At 45.2% G+C, this 21,781-nt stretch overlaps 2 protein-coding genes across 12 annotated transcripts in view; both read left to right on the top strand.

Moving 5' to 3' along the window:
- Positions 1-21,781, top strand: part of GFOD1 (glucose-fructose oxidoreductase domain containing 1) — a 541,281-nt gene that overhangs the window by 11,753 nt on the left and 507,747 nt on the right. For 2 of the 11 annotated variants that reach the window (XM_050941616.1, XM_050941615.1), the window contains exon 2: positions 21,420-21,629. The exons of 4 other annotated variants lie outside the window; for them this stretch is intronic. The gene's annotated coding sequence lies outside the window, so the exon portion shown is untranslated. Of the gene's footprint in view, positions 1-7,894; positions 8,804-20,196; positions 21,630-21,781 lie in introns of those variants that run through there. 5 more of the 11 variants (XM_050941614.1, XM_050941613.1, XM_050941617.1 and 2 more) reach the window with 4 other exon arrangements.
- Positions 1-21,781, top strand: part of TBC1D7 (TBC1 domain family member 7) — a 149,860-nt gene that overhangs the window by 11,468 nt on the left and 116,611 nt on the right. The window lies entirely within an intron of this gene.

Here is a 21,781-nt window from a genome sequence, read left to right as displayed (position 1 = left end):
GCGAGAGCAAACCGGGGAAGGAGACCAGCTTCGCCGCGGTTTGCTCTAGCGTTCCTGGAACCACCCAGCAAACCGCAGGGAAGGAGACCTGCTTGCACGGGGGTTCGGGGAACGCGAGAGCAAACCAGGGAAGGAGACCAGCTTCGCCGCGGTTTGCTCTCACGTTCCCCGAACCACCCTGCAAACCGCAGGGAAGGAGACCTGCTTGCACGGAGGTTCGGGGAACGCGAGAGCAAACCGGGGAAGGAGACCAGCTTTGCCGCGGTTTGCTCTCGCGTTCCCCGAACCACCCTGCAAACCGCAGGGAAGGAGACCTGCTTGCTCGGGGGTTCGGGGAATGCGAGAGCAAACCAGGGAAGGAGACCAGCTTCGCCGCGGTTTGCTCTCGCGTTCCCCGAACCCCCCTGCAAACCGCAGGGAAGGAGACCTGCTTGCTCGGGGGTTCGGGGAACGCGAAAGCAAACCGGGGAAGGAGACCAGCTTTGCCGCGGTTTGCTCTCGCGTTCCCCGAACCACCCTGCAAACCGCAGGGAAGGAGACCTGCTTGATCGGGGGTTCGGGGAACGCGAGAGCAAACCGGGGAAGGAGACCAGCTTCGCCGCGGTTTGCTCTCGCGTTCCCCGAACCACCCTGCAAACCGCAGGGAAGGAGACCTGCTTGCTCGGGGGTTCGGGGAACGCGAGAGCAAACCGGGGAAGGAGACCAGCTTGATTACCAGAGGCTTCCTCAGGTATGCTGGGATACCTGCTTATTCCACGGAGGTCAAGAAAAGCGCTGGTAAGTGTCTACACTTGATTACCAGCGCTGGATCACCAGCGCTGGATCCTCTACACCCGAGACAAAACAGGAGTACGGCCAGCGCTGCAAACAGGGAGTTGCAGCGCTGGTGATGCCCTGCAGATGTGTACACCTCCTAAGTTGCAGCGCTGTAACCCCCTCACCAGCGCTGCAACTTTGTGATGTAGACAAGCCCTTAGTGTGGACAAGGCTTTAGGAATCACGGGAAACAGTGATTAGCTAAGTTGGGGCAAACCATGACTTGCCGTTATCTACTCGAAGGGCCACTGAAGGTGATCTGCACCAGTTCCTGAATCAGGTAATATTGTGCATAGACAAGGCCTTCCAATGTAAGGTCTTTAGGCAGGGATCTCCTTTATCTGCACGTCTTCTACAAGTTTGAGCACATGGTCAGCGCTAAGCAAAATAAATAGCAACAGTACAGTATAATGCATCTTTATTTTGTAAATCCTTTTTGATACAAGCTGTATCTCAAAGTGTTTTATTAGTTAGTACTATTAAAGTTATAACAGAGGTGGTTCTCAGTTCTATTATTCAACAAATCCCCAGTCTGTTTACACACAAACTACATTGGCATAGTTAAAGTGGCACAATCCCAAATATGTGGGCACAGTTATACTTGTCTAAAAGTGCTTACAATAACTTATTCTTATATGGGAAGGGGAATAAGTTCTATTGGTAAAAAGGCACCTTATTCTGGTATAACTGAGTCCTTTCTAGGAGTTGTACCGATTTAACTGTTTTAATTAAAAATACAAATCACCTCCTCCCCCAATAACATGGTTATACTGGTATAAAAACTACGTATAGATAGACCAGGCCTTAGTTTACCCAGATATTTATCTTGCTTGCCTTCTGCCTTCATTCTGAATTTGTGGCCAGTCCTCACACCCATTGTAATGCTAAATTCACTGACTCTACTACAGAAGTTTACCTCAAAGGATTTTTTCTTCATGTTTTGGCGCTCGTGGGCCCAGTGATACAGATAAAGGACAATACATTGTATTTATGTAAGAGCTCTGTAGATAAAGTACTTGTGCTGTGCCTCTGATTTTAGGTTTTGGAAGAATTCTAAGCAGCAGCGTAATTAAGGAGGAATGTATAGATAAATTAAACCAATGACAATCCTTTTGAAAAGTAAACTTTCAAGATTTACAAGCTCCCTGCTATTGTCACTTCTAGCTTTCTTCATTTTGAAAGCACTTTGACTCTTTAGAGCAGGAGTCAGCAACCTTTCACAAGTGGTGTGCCCAGTCTTCATTTATTCATTCTAATTTAAGGTTTCGCGTGCCAGTAATACATTTTAATGTTTTTAGAAGGTCTCTTTCTGTAAGTCTATAATATATAACTAAACTATTGTTGTATGTAAATTAAATAAGGTTTCAAAATGTTTAAGAAGCTTCATTTAAAATTAATTAAAATGCAGAGCCCCTCGGACCGTTGGCCAGGACCTGGGCAGTGTGAGTGTCAATGAAAATCAGCTTGCGTGCCACCTTTGGCACTCGTACCATAGGTTGCCTACCCCTGCTTTAGAGTATGAGATGTTGCTTTGACTTGGTGGACATCCACTGATGTAACTGGCCCAGTGCAGCCCAGATAAACCTCTATGACCTGTAATTTGCATGGGTGCTGTTTACTACTGCTTGGAACTCAGGTAAATTGCACTGGTGGAAATGCAGTTTATTATCTCATATGTCTTAGTGATTCCCCCCCTGCAATTAGTGGGACCTGAGTACCACTGCCTAAAAATCAAGACAAATCCTTAGTGTAGATAAGGCTGGTATTTTCTATTAAATGCTATAGATTCCAGCTCATCTATATAGCCAAGACCATTCAGTGTTATCAGTTTGCCACTATATTAATCAGGATTTGAAGACAAGTGATCTGGGTTTCTTCAAGCTGAGGATGAAATCACCACAGTAGAAGCATGTTTCCTACTTTATTATTCATGTTTTAGTAGCTCCTAGGAGTCAGCAATCAAAGATCATAGTCCCACTGTAGTAGACTTAAAGTCTACAACGTTTTACTTATTTAACCAAATTGGTGCAACTCCCTTGTGTTGACACTCTTAAAGTGGTTTAAGGCCTGGTCTGCACAGATTTGTGCCCATATAATTACATTGGTTAGGGGGGTGGTGGGTTTTTTTTTTTAGCATAATAGTTGTAACAGTACAACCTTTGGCATGAGTGCAGTTATCTTGATATAATGCCTTATACTGGTATAGCGTATTTCCCTTCCCATATGGGAATACGCTATACCAGTATAAACATGTTTATGAAGTGGGGGAAATGGGGTTGTATTGCTTAAGTATACTAGTATAGTTATAGAGCTGTGCAAATTGTATGTGTAGACAAGGTCTAACAGTGCATTATATTGATTTAGATAAATCAGGCAAGTTGATATTAAGTGGACTCAGATGTATATTGATTGAGATTTTTAATGTATTAAATTAGAAAATGAAACTCAGCTCCAGAGTGGTTAATTTGGCATTTCAGTAGCCCTGACCTCGCTTAGCTAAGATAAATTAAACCATCTTAAAAAACACAGTTCTGTTACTTTATTGTGATTTATAGAGCTTTTTAAATAACTGAGATTATTCTGTTTCTTCATCTTTTACTCCAGATCAGATCTTCCTTCTAACTGAAGTATCATCCAGGTACAGCTGACTTCTTCTTTCCACCTGCATCTACACAATCTATTAACTAGTTGTAGTGAGTCTTCAACCCATATTCCCCCCATTACCATAACATCTGAGTACCCCACAGTCTTTAATGCACATGTCCTCACAACACCCCATGTGGTAGGAAATTGCTATTATCCCCTTTTCACAGATGGGAAACTGAGGCAGAGAGACTAAGTGACTTACTCAAGGCAGAGCAGGAGACTGAACAACTCCCAAGTCCTAGGCTAGTGCCCAAACCACTGGACTTCTAAGTTCAAAGTTTCAAACAAGATTGATGACCATATTAATTCCTTATGTAATTCCATTGGCTGCAGTGACTCCCTTTTTTGTGCAAATTATATTTGAATAGGAAGATTAAAAAAAATCTGTTTACATTATGCAAATAATGCACTGACTTTACATTGTCTTAACCTTGTCTTTCCCCAATCCCTCCCCACTATTCTCAGATGTCAAACAACCCCTCACACCTAGTGTCTAATAAACATTTTGGAGAAAGGATGTCCTTGTTATACATTCAACAACCTGTATGTTGCAACCTGTCCCTGTAGCCTCTCTGGTGAGTGGGCCCAACCACAAAATCCCATATACTTCTAAGCCATCTGGGTAGTAACCGATCACTGTTCCTATCTGTGGGTCTCTCAGGCACATTCCCATGTCTGACCCTATTCTTGGGCAGTAAGGTTGCCAACTTTCCACTTGCTCAAAACTGAACACCCTTGCCCTGCCCCACCTCCAAGGCTCCGCCCCTGCCCCAACCCTTCTTAGAGGCCTTGCCCCTCCCCCACTCATTCCATCCCACCTCCCTCTGTTGCTCGCTCTCCCCACCCTCACTCACTCGCTCATTTTCACTGGGCTGGCTTAGGGGGTTGGGATGCAAGAGGGGGTGAGAGCTCTGGTTGGGGTTGCGGGCTCTGGGTTGGGGCTGAACCAGAAATGAGGAGTTCAGGGTGTGGGAGGGGGCTCTGGTCTAAAGCAGTGGATTGCAATGCAAGAGAGGGTGATGGCTCTGTCTGGGGTTGATGAGGGATTTGGGGTGCAGGAGGGGGCTCTGGGCTGGAGGAGCGGGTTGGGGTGTGGGTGGGTGTAAGGGATCTGGGAGCACCTAGAACTAGATGCTGGGAAAGCAGACACTGAGAAAAAAAAAAAAGCCAAGAAACTGACAACCTGCACCTGCTAATTATGAGCTTGAGAACTGATTTAAGGGGCCTTATTGGTCCTTTTTATAGCTGTACTTCTAGGTGTTTGAATTTGCCTCTGGTTTATCATGTGTGCCAGATTTTGGACACAATTCTGCAACTGGATCCACCTTGGTGGAAGGAACCACATTGAACTCATGCTCACCCCCATGGATCCAGTTGGAAAATTGGGATTTAAGATTATAAACTCCTTGGAGAAGGGACTGTGACTCCCTTTATGTTTGTACAGCACCGAACACACGCAGATGACACTCAGCAAATAATAGGAGGGTTATTACTGAACATCCGTAGCACATAGGTATGAGCAGGGTGCTAACCAGAGAAAAATCAAAACATGCTCCCGGCACTGAGGGTTTTACAAGCCAGGTGAATTAATGTGACTAATGAATGCTGCTAATAAGAGGAAACCATTATTTGACACTGGGAATAAAATTATCTTCTCATCTGTTCTGTTCCACTTTTTAAGTGCTGGATAAAACTTGTTGCCTTGAATCCCACATTAGCAGCATACACACTTTGAGTCCAGCAGACAGAAAAAAGGTGTTTTTTTTTTTCTTTTTGGAATTTTTTATGTTTTCCAAGGCTTATAACAGCAATAAGGACCTCTGAGTCTGGCACTTCCTTGCAGTGAATGGTTGGCAGCCTTCAGTGCCTCCAGCTGATCATTAGTTGCCAGGAAGTGCCAAAAAGAGAGGTCATTATTGTATTAATGAGAGTCCCCAGAGTGTTAGCCTTCACATGCAAAAAAAAGCTTTATTCAGACTAACTTTCAAAACTGCACACTTACAGTGGAGTCAAACAAGAGTAGACAATGCACAAAATAGTTATCAAATGAAATTGCTTAAAGCTATAAAGTGAATTAAAAACCGAGGACACACTCATATCTATCCCAAAATTAAGGTGAAAAACATCTATTCTAAAAGTGCCTGGAAATTCCCTCCTCCCTTCACTTCCGCAGTCCACAAGCAACATAATTACACAGTTTTATATAGTGAGAAAAAAATAACTTAGGCCTTGCCTACACTGGCACTTTACAGCGCTGCAACTTTATCTTGTATGTGTAGACAAGGTCTACACATACACGAGTACACAGCCGCGTTAAAGCTAGTGAAGACAGGACCGGTGCAACCATTTAGGCAACCTAGGCGGTCGCCTAGGGTGCTAGGATTTAGGAGGCGGCATTTTCTTCGGCAGCGACTGCAGTGGCCAGATCTTCGGCCGCCCCGGTTGCCGCCGGCATTTAGGTGGAGGGAGCTGGGGAAGGGGAGTGCGGGGAGGGCTGCCTGCAGCAAGTAAGGGGGGGGCTGGAACGCAGGGGAGCGGCACACAGGGGAACTCCCTGCCTCAGCTCACCCCTGCCCTGCCTCCTCCCCGAGCACACTGTGGCTGCTTCAATTCTCCTGCCTCCCAGGCTTGCAGTGCCTAAGCTGCTGGGGGCGGGAGGGGAGCCCTTAGAGCGGAGTGGGGGGAGCTGCCATGGAGAAGGGGGCGCTCAGGGTGGGGATTTGGAGACGGGGGAGGGCACAAGGTGGAAGTTTCACCTAAGGCACGAAACATCCTTGCACCGGCCCTGAGTGAAGACATACCCTTAGGGAACAGCTGGAAAGTGCTCAGCTGATATCAACAATCATGGCTGAGTTAATGCACATTAATAGATATAAAAACAGAGGGCCAGATTCTGATCTCTGCTACCTAGTGTAAATCTAAAGTAGCTCTAGTGAATCAGCAGAGATACTTCTTATTTACATTGGTATGACTGAGATCAGACTATGGCCTAAAGAAAATGACTAGTAGCACAAAGCAGACAGCAGGGCAATATCAGCTGAGTGGGGAAATTTTGAGTCAATTTAGAAAATTATTTGCATCCCAGGCTGACTCTGCAAATCCTTGCTCGCTTCAGTACTTTTGATGCAATAGATATAAAAATTGTTCAGCAGGTTCACATGATAGAACCTGTAAGTCTTTTGTGACTAATTGCTTTGTGTGAAGTTGCTTTGTTATTTAGTATTGTGAAAGATATTTTGCAATGAGATGCTTCAAAATGCCATGATAGGATGTACAGTCCATGGATATGAGAATTAAGCAATAAGAATGGCCATACTGGGTCAGACCAATGGTACATCTAGTCCAATATCTTGTCTTCTGACAGTGGCCAGTGCCAGATGCTTCTGAGAGCATGAACAAAACAGGCAATTTTGAGTGATGCATCCCCTGTCATCCAGTTCCAGTTTCTAGCAATCAGCAGTTTAGGGATACTCAGAGCATGGGCTTGCATCCTTGACAATCTTGGCTAATAGCCATTAATGGACCTATCCTCCATGAACTTATCTAATTCTTTTTTGAACCCAAGATGATCATGGAAAAGTCAACAGAGGTACATCAGTTTATACTAGTTGATGAACTGATCCAGAATTTGTAAAGAACTCTGATCTTCTGGGATGAAAGATGCCACATAAATGAAAAATGTGACTAAGATAAAACTGTGTCTATACCAGACCTTCTTCTAACTCCAAGATGAGGCTATATGAGAAGAGTAACTTACATTATAAGCATCCCACTTTTATTAACAAAAGTTTTATGACCTTATTTCTGTAAACAGAATAAGCAATAAAAATAAGTAGCAATACTTCTACAGCATCTTGTGACTGAGAATCTGAAAGCATTTTACAACAATGAATTTTGCCTCTCAGGACCCTCAGAAGTTCGGATTGAGTAACAGAAATTTGGAGATGTTAATTGACTGACCCAAGGTCGCACAGGAAAGTGGTGACAAAGACATTAATATAAACTAGGTCTCTTGATTTCACCCCTGTGCCTTAACCACAAGACCCTCCTTTATTCCTCAAGCATCAATAGAATTAGCTGAATTAGGCCGTGAACACAAAGTCATTCTAATCTCTGAAGGACAGACTGTGTGTTACTCCTCTAGCCCAGTGGTTCTCAAAGCCGGTCTGCCGCTTGTTCAGGGAAAGCCCTTGGCAGGCCGGGTCAGTTTGTTTACCTGCCACGTCCACAGATTTGGCCAATCGCGGCTCCCACTGGCTGCAGTTCACTGCTCCAGGCCAATGAGGGCTGCAGGAAGGGCGGCCAGCACATCCCCGAGCCCGCGCTGCTTCCCGCAGCCCCCATTGGCCTGGAGCGGTGAACAGTGGCCAGTGGGAGCCGCAGTTGGCCGAACCTACGGACGTGGCAGGTAAACAAACAGGCCCAGCCCGCCAGGGGCTTTTCCTGAACAAGCGGCGGGCTGGCTTTGAGAACCACTGCTCTAGCCTGCTGGTTTTCCTTGGAGGTTTTATAGCTGCAATAAAAGCTCAAAAAGGCACAGCCTCTTGAATGTTGAAAGCAAGCCAGGTACTTCACTCAGTGGCACCCATTTCTGTTGGTTATGAGACAGCCTTCAAACTGATTGCAGTGTAAATCTTCTAGGGAGGAAGGATCACGGTTGTTGTGTCAGGTTAAAAATGAAGGAAAAGTTGAGGGAGAGCCTTATAGGGCTCCACAAGCATATAGTGCCCAGTGTGGGGAGGAAGGGTAATATTTAGAGCAATGTGAAGATGTGACCATGAGCTGTGGCTGTGCTAAGGGGTGGCGAGTTATTTGGGCCCATGGTGCCCGTGCTCCAGCAATATTCAGGGCTCGGGGGCCTGGCTCCACCAATGTTTGGGGCTGGGTCTCTCCCCTGGCCCCATCTGCCACCCCCACACACCTCCCCCAAGCGTTCCTGCCTGTGCCCTGGGCAGCTGCCCCCTGCAGCTCCGTGCTGCACTCCACTCTGCCAGCTCCCAGCATCAGCTGCCACTGCAGGGTCCTAGTGCCCCTTAACCACTAGTGCCAGGGGACGCTGACCCTGACCTTGCCCTTCCGCCTCGGAGAGATAGACCCTTCCCTTTTCTGGCAGGACCCTCCGCCAGCACAGGGGGCCTCCCCACACACAGTCACCGCTCCTGCTCCAAAGTGAGCAATGGGCAGCCCCATCCCCCACCCCCAGCGAGGCTACAGTGAGCGGCAGCAACAAGGGAGGAGGTGCACACATAATGGCAACGCCGGCACCCACCACAGGGGAGGCGAGGGGGCTTCCTGGACCTGAGAGGGGGCCTAGGAGCATGTGCAGTGACAGTGGTGTGAGGTGAGTGTGCTGCTGGGGGCGGGGGGAAGAAAGGGGGCCCCTCCCCCAGAGCTTGCTGCTGCTGATGGGGAGAGGGCAGGGGGAGTGCTCCTCTCTGGCCCCAGCCCCAGGGCAGCCTGCCTGCACCCCAAACTCCTCATCCCTGGCCCCACCTGAGAGCCCACACCCCCAGCCAGAGTCCTCACCCTGCTACATCCTAACCCTCTGCCCCATCCCTGAGCCCCCTCCTGCAATGTTAACCCTTATCCCCAGCCTCACCCCCACAGCCCAACCCTCTGCCTGAGCCCCTCCTACACCCCAAACCCCTTATCACCAGCCCCATGCCAGATCTCTCACATTTTTACGTTATTTTAAAATATATATATATCAGCTTACAGGGCGGATGTGGAGAAGGAGGGACAGGACTTGGACCCATTCTGAGCACCACCAAAAATTATACAAACCTGCACTGTAGGATTATATTTGCCATTGAATATTACTTTGATAATTATTGCATATAGTCAATCTGGTATTTGGCTCTTATTTAGTGGCTGCTGCAGAGATGGTATTAAATCAGCTCGATACCAGCAATGACGGCTCTACAGCTAGCAGATGTGTATTTATTTTTAATGAGGATTCTATGCTATTCAGTATATGACTTGGTCCTTTCTGTGCTCTGAAAGCTCTTTCCTCTTCCTTTGCAAAGGAGTCGGTACATTTCTGGGCAGATCTGAGTAGCTAGTATGTTGGAAAACAAACAGCTTAATAGCGAGTAAGCATATACTGTCAGTTGCGAATACAACCTTGAGCAAAAAGCTCTGCCAACACAAGCAAGTTCAGATCTACTGCTGCAGTTAGAGATGCTCAAATGTTAAAAGATGCTAAGAATCAGCTCAGGGCATTTTTAAGTGTTACAGACCTTATGATCTCATGTGTGGGGTTCACTGTTTTGGGGAGTGGAGGCAGGGGCACGTGCGCACACACACTAGTGTTGGGCATAAAAAAAGAACATGCAACAAAGAGGGGTCAGAGTAGTCACAAGGCACTGAGAAGAGGCAGGTATGGCACTTTCAGCTGCTGAGCTTGAGGTAATTTACAATTGAGTCACACCATACCATGATTGTATTTGTTAATGACCTAGCACAAAACAAAACTATGGAGAAAACCCCCCTTATAAAACAGCCACACTCAACTTCCCTTTGTTGATGTTCTATGCATTTTGCCAGTTTGATAAATAGCTAGAGGGTAACCTAGATTAAAAACATTCAGCTCACAGTAGATTTAAGGGAAGACTGCAGTGTAATATTAATGACACTCTGCTAGTTACTGAATCAGATTACAAAGGATACATCAAAAGAACCTTTAATGATGTATCTTACATGTGATCTGCTGCAACCTTAATTATGGTCTTGCATCTATTCCACCATAATGAGAGAGAAGAGGGCCAGTTTTTGATGAGGAGTTCAACATAACTGTGTGTAAAACCATTGTGCATAGGGGATTCAATCTGACCCTAATTAACCAAATAGGAAGTGCTGTTTTGATAGAATATTTCCTAAATCTCAGCAATCTGTTTGAATGCATGAGAACAAGAATTCTTAATGTCATACAGAGAATCCAGTTGCATAAAGATACTGCAATTGTTTTAAAATGGAGTGTACCTTATAAGAACTTCAAAAGCACACTGCTTTCACATGCATTCAAGAGTGTTCCTAACCTATATAGGCAATTTAGATGTCCTGATCAGAAGTAGCAGACATTGACGACAAACTTATGGAGCTGGTGACATAGGCACGAACTTTTCCCAGTGCCAGTGGATGCTCATGCCCCTCCCTTCCATCCCAGCAAAATTGCCTGGCCCTCCCACCGCTCTACCTTCTCAATGTTCTACATCCCATCAGTCTTACCAGGATCAAGATGAGGTTTAAAGAAGATTTGAGGCTACTTAGCTTGACAAATAAATTAGTCTGCTCTGATCAAATTTGTTATACTAATGCCTAACAGCCCGTCTGGGCTAGTACCCAGTTATGCCAGGCAATGTACAAATAGAACAAGATGGTTCTAGACAACTTATCTGTGGTGTTGCCATTCTGCCTAGAAGAGTGCAAGATCCAGTTTTGTACTTACATATTATAACAGATCTCACCCCACAAGCACACCCTCCCAAAGCCACTCACAACAGCAAAGGTAAGTTGTGTCTCCATTTTTCCTACAGTCCCCCAGGATGCCCACTCATGAATCAACACCCATTCCATTCCATTCTCCAGTTCCTCTACCTCTATTCCAGGGCCCACTCACCAGGCTATCTACCTGTGAGTTAACACTCACTCTTCATTAACTCCTATCTCACTCTTCCAAGGGCTACACATGTCTGGCCATTCTCCATACTTCTTGGAGGTCTGCTCCCACAACCTTCAACTCAGGGCTTCTGCAAGACCACCCTCTACAGTGTTCAACTCCCAAAGCCCCCTTTTGAGCTGCAGGTCCTAGTCAGGCTGAGCTGCTTCTCATAGGAACGTCCCTCCAGAATCAACCCTCATTTTCCTGGGCTCAGCCTCCTTTAACTGAGCTGTTTCTCCTCCTTTACTTAGAGGTCTCGGTACTTGTCTTCTGCTGAGCAGAATTCCCTAGCTCAGACTACTTCTATCATCAGCCTTCTTACTACACCAGTCATTCCTATCTATTACTATCTCAAGTAGTGCTCACTAGCTCTTTCTTACCTGATTCCTGGGTCTTTATAGACATCAGGTGCCTTCTATCAAGCCCCATTAAGAGGCAACTAACTAGTCACAGGTGAATTGGACCCTTTCTCTCTTAAAGAAGCCAGTCACCCTAGGACATATGCCCCAGTGTACCTACAGAATCAAATAGTAGTTAAGAAGCAGGTGATTGAGTCCAAACAATGTTCAAAGGTATGGATTACTTTTATCTAGCTTCTTCCCTTTTCTCTCCCTCATTCTCTGTCTGGATTTCCTAGAATCATCTGTTACAGTGAGGTATGTCAGGGCCTGAATTTAGCAGTCAGGAAATTAAAGATGCAGATAATTTTGCTTTCTTGATTTTTTTTTGGTTTTTTTTTTTTGGTTTGTTTTTTTGGTTTGTTTTTTTTAAAGCAACAGACAGGTATGAAATGATTGAGGTAGTTTCTTGAAAGAGTATGAGCATAGCAAGAGAGAAATCAGACCAATAGCTGCAGGGTAAGTCTTGAGGTTCAGATAGGAAAATTGAGTATATTAAACTTTGCCTTAAAGATTTAACAAAAAATATCCTGCCTCAGTCTGTAAGCATGTCACTAAAGATTATGAGAGGCTGGATTAATGTGCGCAATAGTTAATGTTCTTAATGAAAAGACTGTGGATTGCATGAGGAGTAACATGCCGCACATATTTGAGATGCTGTTAGAGAAACCTGGAGGAAAAATACATTCCAATTGCTTTGAATGGTTGATCTTAAATCTGATATATTTTGGTTCTGCTTTTTAAAAATGAAGTATTTTACACTCACTTTGTGCTCACTTTGCACACGTGCAAATGACTTCACAAGCTGCAAAGCAGTGGAAACTCAGAGCCATAGTTTATAGTCAGGCATTTAAAGCCAGTAGAGTTATGCCAGTTTACCTCCTCTGAAGATCTGGACTGTTGTGTCAGAGGCATACAAAACAGAAATGAGACCAGTGTGGAACAATCAGTGATTTAATTGTAGCTTTCCTAGAAGAGTTTAATGTGCTCCCCTCTGTGCTAAAGTATCCTAGAGGGGGATAACTGAATGCCCAAACTCTGCAGCTCCAAGGGTACTCTGGACTCTGACCAGGTTCTCCTCTTCCCCAGTACATGGGATTGATCAGCAAAAATGTGGAAGGGTGAAAAGTGGGGGTAGCAGGGACCAGGAATCTAAAGGGATCTAGTTCCCCAATCCTATGGATCCTGCTCAGCTCTATGGAGTGACCTCCCTTCTATGCTCCTTCACAGGTATCATTACTCGCAGCACAATGGCAGGAAAAGTAAGTTATGTTGCCAATAGCTGCTGGCCTTCCTTTGTGCCCTGTAACTATGAAAAGGGAGTCAAAGAGCATGCAGCAGGAGTGGATGCTGTCTGAGGCAGCATCCATTTTCCTCAGCAGTAGGTCAGATACAGTTTTGGAGGGAAATATGCCACACGGTGTGACCCTGCCCCTCTACTCCCAGGTCAAGTCTATGTTTTGATCCCTGTGGATGTTTTGAAGAAGGAAAAAAGGATTTATGTGGATGGGAGACCATCCTCTGTTGATATTTTCCTCCCCTGCACACTCTCCCCTTCAGATAGCATGAGTTTCTAGCAGAGTCCCCTCATGTAGCAACAAGGGCAAGTTAACATCTCTGTTCAGCTGCACTGGTTAGCGTAGATTCTACTCAAGTTCAGCATCATGTCCTGATCTGGGATTCATGTAAATCATTAAGCACAATAGGTGTAATGTACTCCTATGCATACAGGCAGTCTAAGGCCTATGCAACAGTTAAGTTTCAAAACAGAATAAGGCCAATCTTAAAGGAAATGTAAGCAGGATTGGCGCTAGGGGTTTTAGCGCCCTAGGCGCACGGCAATTTCGCCGCCCCGCGCCCTGGTCCCGCGGCTCCGGTGGAGCTGCCGCAGTCGTTCCTGCGGAGGGTCCGCTGGTCCGCGGCTCCTGTGGAGCTGCTGCAGTGGTGCCTGTGGGAGCTCCACCAGAGCCGCAGGAGCAGCCGGACCGTCCGCAGGTACGACTGCGGCAGCTCCATCGGAGCCGCGGACCAGCGGACCCTCCGCAGGCACAACTGCGGCAGCTCCACCGGAGCTGCCTGCTGCCCCCTCCAGCAAAATGCTGCTCCCCTAATAATCCTGGCGCCCTAGGTGATTGCCTAGGCCACCTAAATGGAAGCGCTGGCCCTGAATGTAAGTGGCCTTGGAGTGGTCCTCTGAATCCAAGGTGAATTGGAAGGTGAAGTAGTTCAGGAAGAATGTAGTGTGTCTCAGGGGCTTCATTTCAGAAAATTTCTTTAAGGGGCCAAGTTGTGTCAGCAGCATTCCCATTTCTGCCTCCCTAGTGAGGCTGTGGCTAAGTAGTTAATGGGCTGCCCCATCTGGAGGAGGTAGAGGGTGTCAGAGGCCTGGCAGTGTGTTTCTCACTGATGGCTGGCCTGGAACAGTGCTTGGGGCCTGTCTTGCTCCATGCTTAGCTCTGGGCCATGTCCCTGCTTCCTGTCTGGACAGCAGGGGGAGAGAAGTGGCATCCTAGGCTGCTCAAGACAGTTTGCCACCTCTTCCTCATAGGCCTATGGCAGCACATTGTCCCTCCATCCTGGTGTATAGGGTCGCAATGTACTCCAATTTGGCCCTACCACCTCTCCATCATGACAGAGCGGCAGCTGTGCCAAATTTGAGTGAGTGGCATTGTAACCTGAAACACTGGGTTTCAACATCACTCAAACTTGGCATGGCTGACCCTCCGTCAGGGCCAAATCTACCGCCCTACGTGGTTGCCCAGAAATCTGCCGCCCTAGGTAGTTCCTAAAATTCAGGGCCGGGCCCTCCTACCCTACAGCAAATGACTCCCCGGGTGTACTGCTTTAAGGGCCAAATCCTGAAAGATGCTGAGCACTTGCAACTCCCATTGACTTCACTGAAACTTTTGGATGCTTCCCATTTTTCAGAATTTGGCCCATCTGGGATTTTACCCAAGTCAGAAGTGTATAAAGACCTCACCATTTGATCCTGAATGAACTTTATATGTGCATTAAATATATGGACTAAAGTTCCTTACCCTTTTTTGCTGGAAAAAAGTTGTCTGTTTGAAGTAGCTGATTTCCAGACAAATTACTGAGGTGTCCAAAACACCTAAAGAGATTGGTCTGTATTGGCGTAATATGAACAGAAAGCTGATCCCATTCACTTGTATCTTTTGGGGATGTTAGATGGGGTGGGATCTGAGTTACTACAGAGAATTCTTTCCTGGCTGTCTGGCTGGTGAGTCTTGCCCACATGCTCAGGATTTAACTGTTCGCCATATTTGGGGTCGGGAAGGAATTTTGCTTCAGGACAGATTGGCAGAGACCCCTGAGATTTTTCGCCTTCCTCTGCAGCATGGGGCACGGGTCATTTGCTGGAGGATTCTCTGCACCTTGAGGTCTTCAAACCACAATTTGGGGACTTCAATAACTCAGACATAGGTTAGGGGGTTGTTATTGAAGTGGATGGGTGAGATTCTGTGGCCTGCATTGTGCAGGAGGTCAGACTAGATGATCATAATGGTGCCTTCTGACCTTAAAGTCTATGAGTCTAGCTTACAAATGGCCATACAGCGTTTATTTATTTAGTTATTTATTAAGCAAACTTTTTTTTAAAAGTAGAGTTTGCTCTCAGATTGAGGCTTCCTTGCCAAGTTTTACCTCTAGGGCAAATTTTTTATGTTTGATTTATAAATCCTGAAAATAGGATAATGGAGTAAAATTTGTAATGGAAATGTGTGGCAGAACATAGCTGTGCAAATGGTGCCAATAGAGTACTGTAAAGTATTTTTGCAGACCAGCAACCTTTAGACAAAACACAGAGTTTAATTAATTTCTTTGGGTGTAAGTGTCTGTTTTTTCTTATTTTCTTGGGTTGCTGGCCATTCTAATCCCGGGAGAGGGCCATGGACGAGATGTGAGTAGGGATAAAATGGGATTTAATACCAAAGGTATTTCTAAATGTATTGGGAAGAATTTCAGAGGCAAAAGTACAGATAGTGAGCCAAATCTAGGTGATTAAAGAGAGTAGAAGAGATTAAGAGCGATCCAGGCTAGGGCACAGAATTAGAAGTCATAAAATCTGGGTTCTGGACCTAACTCTGTCTCATATGTGACCCTGAGCAAGACACTTTAAGTTCCTCATCTGTAGAACGGAGATGATCATACTGTACCTACATTTGCAAAGTGTTGTTATAAAGCTTTAACGTTCTTGGACGTTTCTTATCTTTGAAAACACAAATTTATTTCAAGCTACAAAACCTCGGATGCTTTTTTATTTGGAAAGGAGCATGGATTTGGGTGAAAAGATAAGCAGGGGGGGACTTTTCTCAGAGACACACCTCAGCCATAATTATGGAAAAATAAATTAACAAAGAAAGTTGAAATGGAAAGACTGACTGTCAAATCTGGTTGACAGGAAACCAACTGAATACAGCTCAGTAGGGAAGGGAGGGAGGGAGAGCATGGGTGAAAGAGCATTTTAAGCAACGTGATATATTACTGTAACCAAACTGATTACAAATGAAGGGGGAAAGAGACTAGTTGGAGAGTTGCTGCTGCTTCTCTAAGTCCATGGCTAGACTGTACCTGGAGTCACAATTCCTTCTGTTTTTCCTGCCTTTCTGCAGAAGGGGATTAATTTGCTACAGCCCCATGTCAGGTGTAGCGCATTGCCTGCCTTCTGCTGACTTGGGGATGGGGTGGGTGTGATGCAATGGGGAGCAGGGTGGAGCTCAGTTCCCCCTCCTCTGCTAAAAGCAGAAGGAGAACTCCCATCTTCTTTAGCTGGTATGGAGAGTGCCCCCTCTCTTGTTTTGATCTACTGTAATGACTGTGGCTCAGCTCTGCTGGCTGGTATGTTGTGGCGGAGGATTGGAGTCAAGGCTCCATTCAGCTTCCTGGCTCTTCCCATCCCCTCCCCACTGGGATAAGCAATAAATAGCATGGAATATTAGGAGATATTTGTACAGTCCTTCCATTCCAACACAATCACCAAATAGCTCTGGGGAGTGAGGGCTGGTGGGAGTCTGAGTGTGGCACAGGCTACTGGGGATAGTACTTGTTCCTTCATGGCTCAGTAATAATAAAGATCTCTGATGCAATCAGAGTAGGGATTTAGTTTTACTCCCTTTGGAAATTCCCTGGATTATTATGGAAATCAAAACACCTCAGGGAGGCATCTATCAAGAGTGCCACTGATTGGCCCCATTTCTGTGCCTGGCGAACAGACTCCCAGTGGATTTGTCTCCTTTCCTGCTCTCACTCCCTGCTATAGTTGGTGGAGAATACCGTGGTAGGACTTGCTACAGAGCAAGGTTTCTTTTTCTAATACTGATTTCTCTGGTTTTGTAAGGGACTGAGTAAAAAATATAAGCTGCTGCATCATGGAAATATGTTTTTGAGGGTAATGAGAATCTTTTATTAAATAAAAAATAGGCCAGTAGCACAGTTGCTGTTGGGTTGGAAGTGCTGTTTCAATTAAGCCTCTCTGTGTGTATTTATAAATGTATGTGCTATCTTTCTCCCTCCTGAATTGGTTGCTGGTGTGCAAAGGAGACAAGTTTATGAGATGTCATCTAGTCAGAATGCAAGATGTGTTTAGGGGTTGATTTAAGGTTAAAAGGGGCCCAGAATCACCATCATTTTGAGGTCCTCAAGTAGCAATGGTGCTATTAAAGCTGTAAAACCAACTTGCTGACCTCCCCAATCCATTGTGCAGCAAAGCGGAAGGAAGCTAATCTAGTGGCTGCACAAGCAGGCAGCCTGGCATGGGTTGGTCAGTGCTGGGGGAAACCTCAGGTACTAAGGGAATCTGCCCCAAGTGCTGCTCTTAATTCCAAATGCAAAATTCCTCTTCTGAGCATGGAAGCAGGTGCCCTTTGATCTTGCTACTGGGGCTCCTAAGGGACGAGGATGTACCACTAGGTCAAGGGAGTTCTCAGTCCTCCCCAAAGTGCTTCTGTGAAGACCTTCTCCTTTGAGCACGGAGGCCAGGGTGAAGGCATAGGAATAAAATTGCCAAGGTAAAATATAAAGGGAAGCTTAATTCCCAGGGGAAAGAACCACTTACAAAAGGCTCTTTCCCAGAAAGCAAGAGAGGAAGCATTTGTCCTCCTTGGAGACCGGGAAGGATGATATTGACTTCAGTGAAAGCTAGAGAATCCTTCGAACGTCTCTGGTATCTCAGATTGGGCAGCCAAACATTGGAGTGCGCAGGATTAGTGAACACCTCTGAAAGTGAAAATATTGCTCATGGGCTCTTGTGAGGCTGATAATGGAAAGGGTTAAGCAGATGAATTAAAAGATTCCTCTTATTCTGTTTTCCTTGAGCTTGCTCAAAGCTCCTGTCGAAAGGGATCAAAGCCTCTCGCCAGGGAGATGAGCCTCATAGTTTGAGTCACATACAGAATAACTTTTGGGGGTACAAACAGAGTAACCTATCTGGTGCCACTGACTCCAGGCTGAATTACTGGCTACAGGGTATAACAATCAGTGTTGTTGCTCAAAAAGAAAATGCTTTTGGTTCCAAAACTGCAGCCATCCATTGAGTAACAGTGTAATGGTTAAAGGTGAGGGCTGAGGCTATCCTGGAAGAAAGGGTGGGGGAGGGGAGCGGGAGAAAGTCTTCACCAGCAGAAAACATTGTTAACGAACATTTAAAGTTAAGCAGATTGTCAATTTAAATGAGGCAGTAAATATCTGTTGCAGGAGCACTGAACTGTGAGGCATTTGGTAAGTTGGTGTAACTGAAGGTATTTTTGCCAAGCACATGTTCTGCACAGTTGCTGTTGGGTTGGAAGTGCTGTTTCAATTAAGCCTCTCTGTGTGTATTTATAAATGTATGTGCTATCTTTCTCCCTCCTGAATTGGTTGCTGGTGTGCAAAGGAGACAAGTTTATGAGGTGTCGTCTAGTCAGAATGCAAGATGTGTTTAGGGGTTGATTTAAGGTTAAAAGGGGCCCAGAATCACCATCATTTTGAGGTCCTCAAGTAGCAATGGTGCTATTAAAGCTGTAAATTGTTATGTGGGATGGCCATAGGGATCTTTACTACCACATTTAGAAATGGGTCAGATGACATGCTGGTAAAAATGCTGTTGGTAGCACCAGCGCAGCATGAACTATTGCTAAGAAACAGGTAAGGAATTACCTACTGCAGATATGGCCCATGTATATGTTATCCCCTCTGGGTAGGTGCTCTGCATGACAGCACAAAGGGGGCTGATGACTGGACAGCAGCAATATGATGTGATTCTAATGAGCCTCTGTACAGTATAAGCACTCATTCACTGTTACCTTGCGAGCAGAAGTGCATGAAGGATAGATCTTGTCCACTCAGAGAGCTTCTTTGTTTTTTTGGGAGCAGAGCAACCTTTGTGCATTGAACGTTCTGGTCATGACTGTAGCTAGCTTGGTAAAAGAAGAATATAGCCATTATGATCTGAATGATCCCCAGCACTACCTGTAAAATAAACAAACAAATAAATAAATAAAGCCATGCTAGAAAAAGGACTGTTCATCTATATCTAGAGAAACAGCACATTCAAAAATGGATTAGTCACTAAAATGGTCTAAACATAGTTAAGTCTAATTGGTTGCCATTGCACCAGTTCAAAGCTCCCATGCACAGGCTTATGAACCACAGATAGTCCTAATTGTGACTTGTTTAACTTGACCAAATGAACAGCTAACCCGTTACTAACATGACTGTTTCTGTAGTTATCATGACTTCCATATAACTGAACTGTGCTTATCTTGGCTTATTTTTATTTATTTTCCCTAACGTGAAATATTTGGATTAGATAAGATATACAACATTGTTTCTCAAACTGGGGTTGCCGCTTGTGCAGGGAAAGCCCCTGGCGGGCCGGGCCAGTTTGTTTGCCTCCCCTGTCTGCAGGTCCGGCTGATCATGGCTCCCACTGGCCGCAGTTCGCTGTTGCAGGCCAGTGGGAGCTGCTGGAAGCGGTGGCCAGCACATCCCTTGGCTTGCGCCGCTTCCAGCAGCTGCCATTGGCCCAGAGCAGCGAACTGTGGCCAGTGGGAGCCGCGATCAGCCGGACCTGCGGACAGGGCAGGTAAACAAACCGGCTTGACTCGCCAGGGTCTTTCCCTACACAAGCAGTGACCCCAGTTTGAGAAACACTGATTTACAAGGAGGAGCAGATATTAAATTTCAAGGTCTGCTACTCCTGCTGCATTGCCTTACATATCCCCTGTGGTCAAACATGCTGGGCATACTGCCAACATGAGATCATAGGATTTTTGTTTTGTTTTGGGGGGTGAGGGTGGCAGTAATATTTCATCACCTCACTTCCCATGATTCTGTCTGTGCTTCCCTCTGATGCTGTTTCTTTTATTATTTCATTTTTGTCATCTTGAATGTTCAGAGGACAGCAGCTGTAGAACCTAATGTATATTTATCTGCTGGCTTAGATGGTGATGGAGGATACTACATAGTACTTGAGCTCTCCCTGTTTCATTCCTGAGTTGCAGGTGCTTCCCCATAGGCTAGCTAACTACCCTTGAGCCTGATTCTGCTGTCACTTACAGCAATGTAAATCAGGAGTGACTCTGTTGCAGTCAGTGGGGTTATACCAGTTGAAGCTGGTGTGAGTGGCCAGTCATGTCTCCTCTCTTCTCTAAATCTTCTTGACTATGCGAAATAGAGGGAAGAGTGGGAAGATTAGCAATACCCAGGCAGTTTTGGGATACGGGATGCTGTCTATCAAAGAGACAAGCCTAATATTCTGGAAATCATTTATTGTTGGAAACCAGAAGCTGGATGTGAACTAGGTCCCTCCCTGCACACCCATACCTACCCACACTCCGGGGAGTATAATGTGGCTGTTTCTCTAGATATAGAGGAATTGATGTTTTTTTTCTAGCATGGCTTTAATTTTATTTTCTTGTTTACTTGTCTGTGTGACTGAAGGAAATGAAGAGTAAAGATGGGAGCTGATATAGTCAAACTGATTTACCCTTGTTTGTACTGTGGATCAGGAGTTGATACAGAAGCTCATTCAATTTCACTAATGATTAGTTAGTATTTTTATAACAACATAATCAGTAGGTACTGAAGCTTTGCTGTGAATAAAAGCAAAGTGAGTGGGAGAGAATCGCAGGAGATCTGGACACCCCTCCCTCCACACCGTCCTTGGACCCTCTGTTTCTTGCCATATGGAGGACTAAAGAATATTAATATTCATTAGAAGCTGTCAGTTTTGGCCACCTGCTATGTGTTTCTGAATCATAATACTGTAGAAAGCATTACTGCACCTGGCAGGAGTCTATGGAATCCAATTAACAGGTTTAAGGGGTTAGAGTATGAGATGTTACAGCTTAGCTGGCTGCAACCCAGCCTGGTTACTAGAGTACGTGGGTGAGGGACCATTGCAGCTCATCCTGACAGTGATGTCATTAATATGGAAAAGTGTCTGTGGTGAGCTTGGCCTCTTCTTGAGGCATCTTAGTACAAGGAAATATAGCAGATATAGCAACATGAATCTACTGAAGGGTTTGTGATGTTGTGCTCCATATGTTTATGGAAATATGCTTATGAGTGTAAATATAATGTAACTGGAATATGCTTGATGCAAAAGATCTTTTGTAAGTTATCATTACGAAGCTTATGATCTACCGAGTGTGTTCATGTATTATTTCTATGTCTGGATTTAGGAGAATAAGATGTAAACTTCTATTACTAACTGTAAACATAAGTGGACGCCATTAAGGGTGCTTCAGAATCCATGAACTGTGAATGCGTTTGTTTACCTGCAAGCCTGTCTATGTGCATATCTTCCAGCTACTGGGCTATGAAGATCACATGTCACTGTAAAACCTCCTTCATGTCATCTGAACTGGAATTCATCTTAAACCTGGTGCTTTTCCATTTAGAAGGAGGGATGGAGGTCCAGAGAGACAAAAGATTCCCGCCTTGTGCCAAAGCTATAAAAGGGAGTGGAACAGAACAAAGGGGGCTGCCAGTCATGAGAAATCCCTGAGTTACTACCTGAGCTGGAACAAGGACTGTACCGGGGACAGGACTGGACCCAGACTAAGAAGGAGTCTAGTTTGTGAAAGACGATTATTGGAACATCTCTGAGGGTGAGATTTACTTGTGTTCAGTTTCTTAAATGTATTAGCTTTAGACTTGTCTGTTTTGTTTTATTTTGCTTGGTAAGTTACTTTGTTCTGTCTGTTATTACTTGGAATCACTTAAATCCTACTTTTTATACTTAATAAAATCACACTAATAA

The sequence above is a fragment of the Gopherus flavomarginatus genome, chromosome 2 (genome assembly GCF_025201925.1).
Source record: "Gopherus flavomarginatus isolate rGopFla2 chromosome 2, rGopFla2.mat.asm, whole genome shotgun sequence".
NCBI lineage: Eukaryota > Metazoa > Chordata > Testudines > Testudinidae > Gopherus > Gopherus flavomarginatus.
Note: the sequence above shows the minus strand (reverse complement) of the source record. Positions and strands in the feature narration are given on the sequence as shown.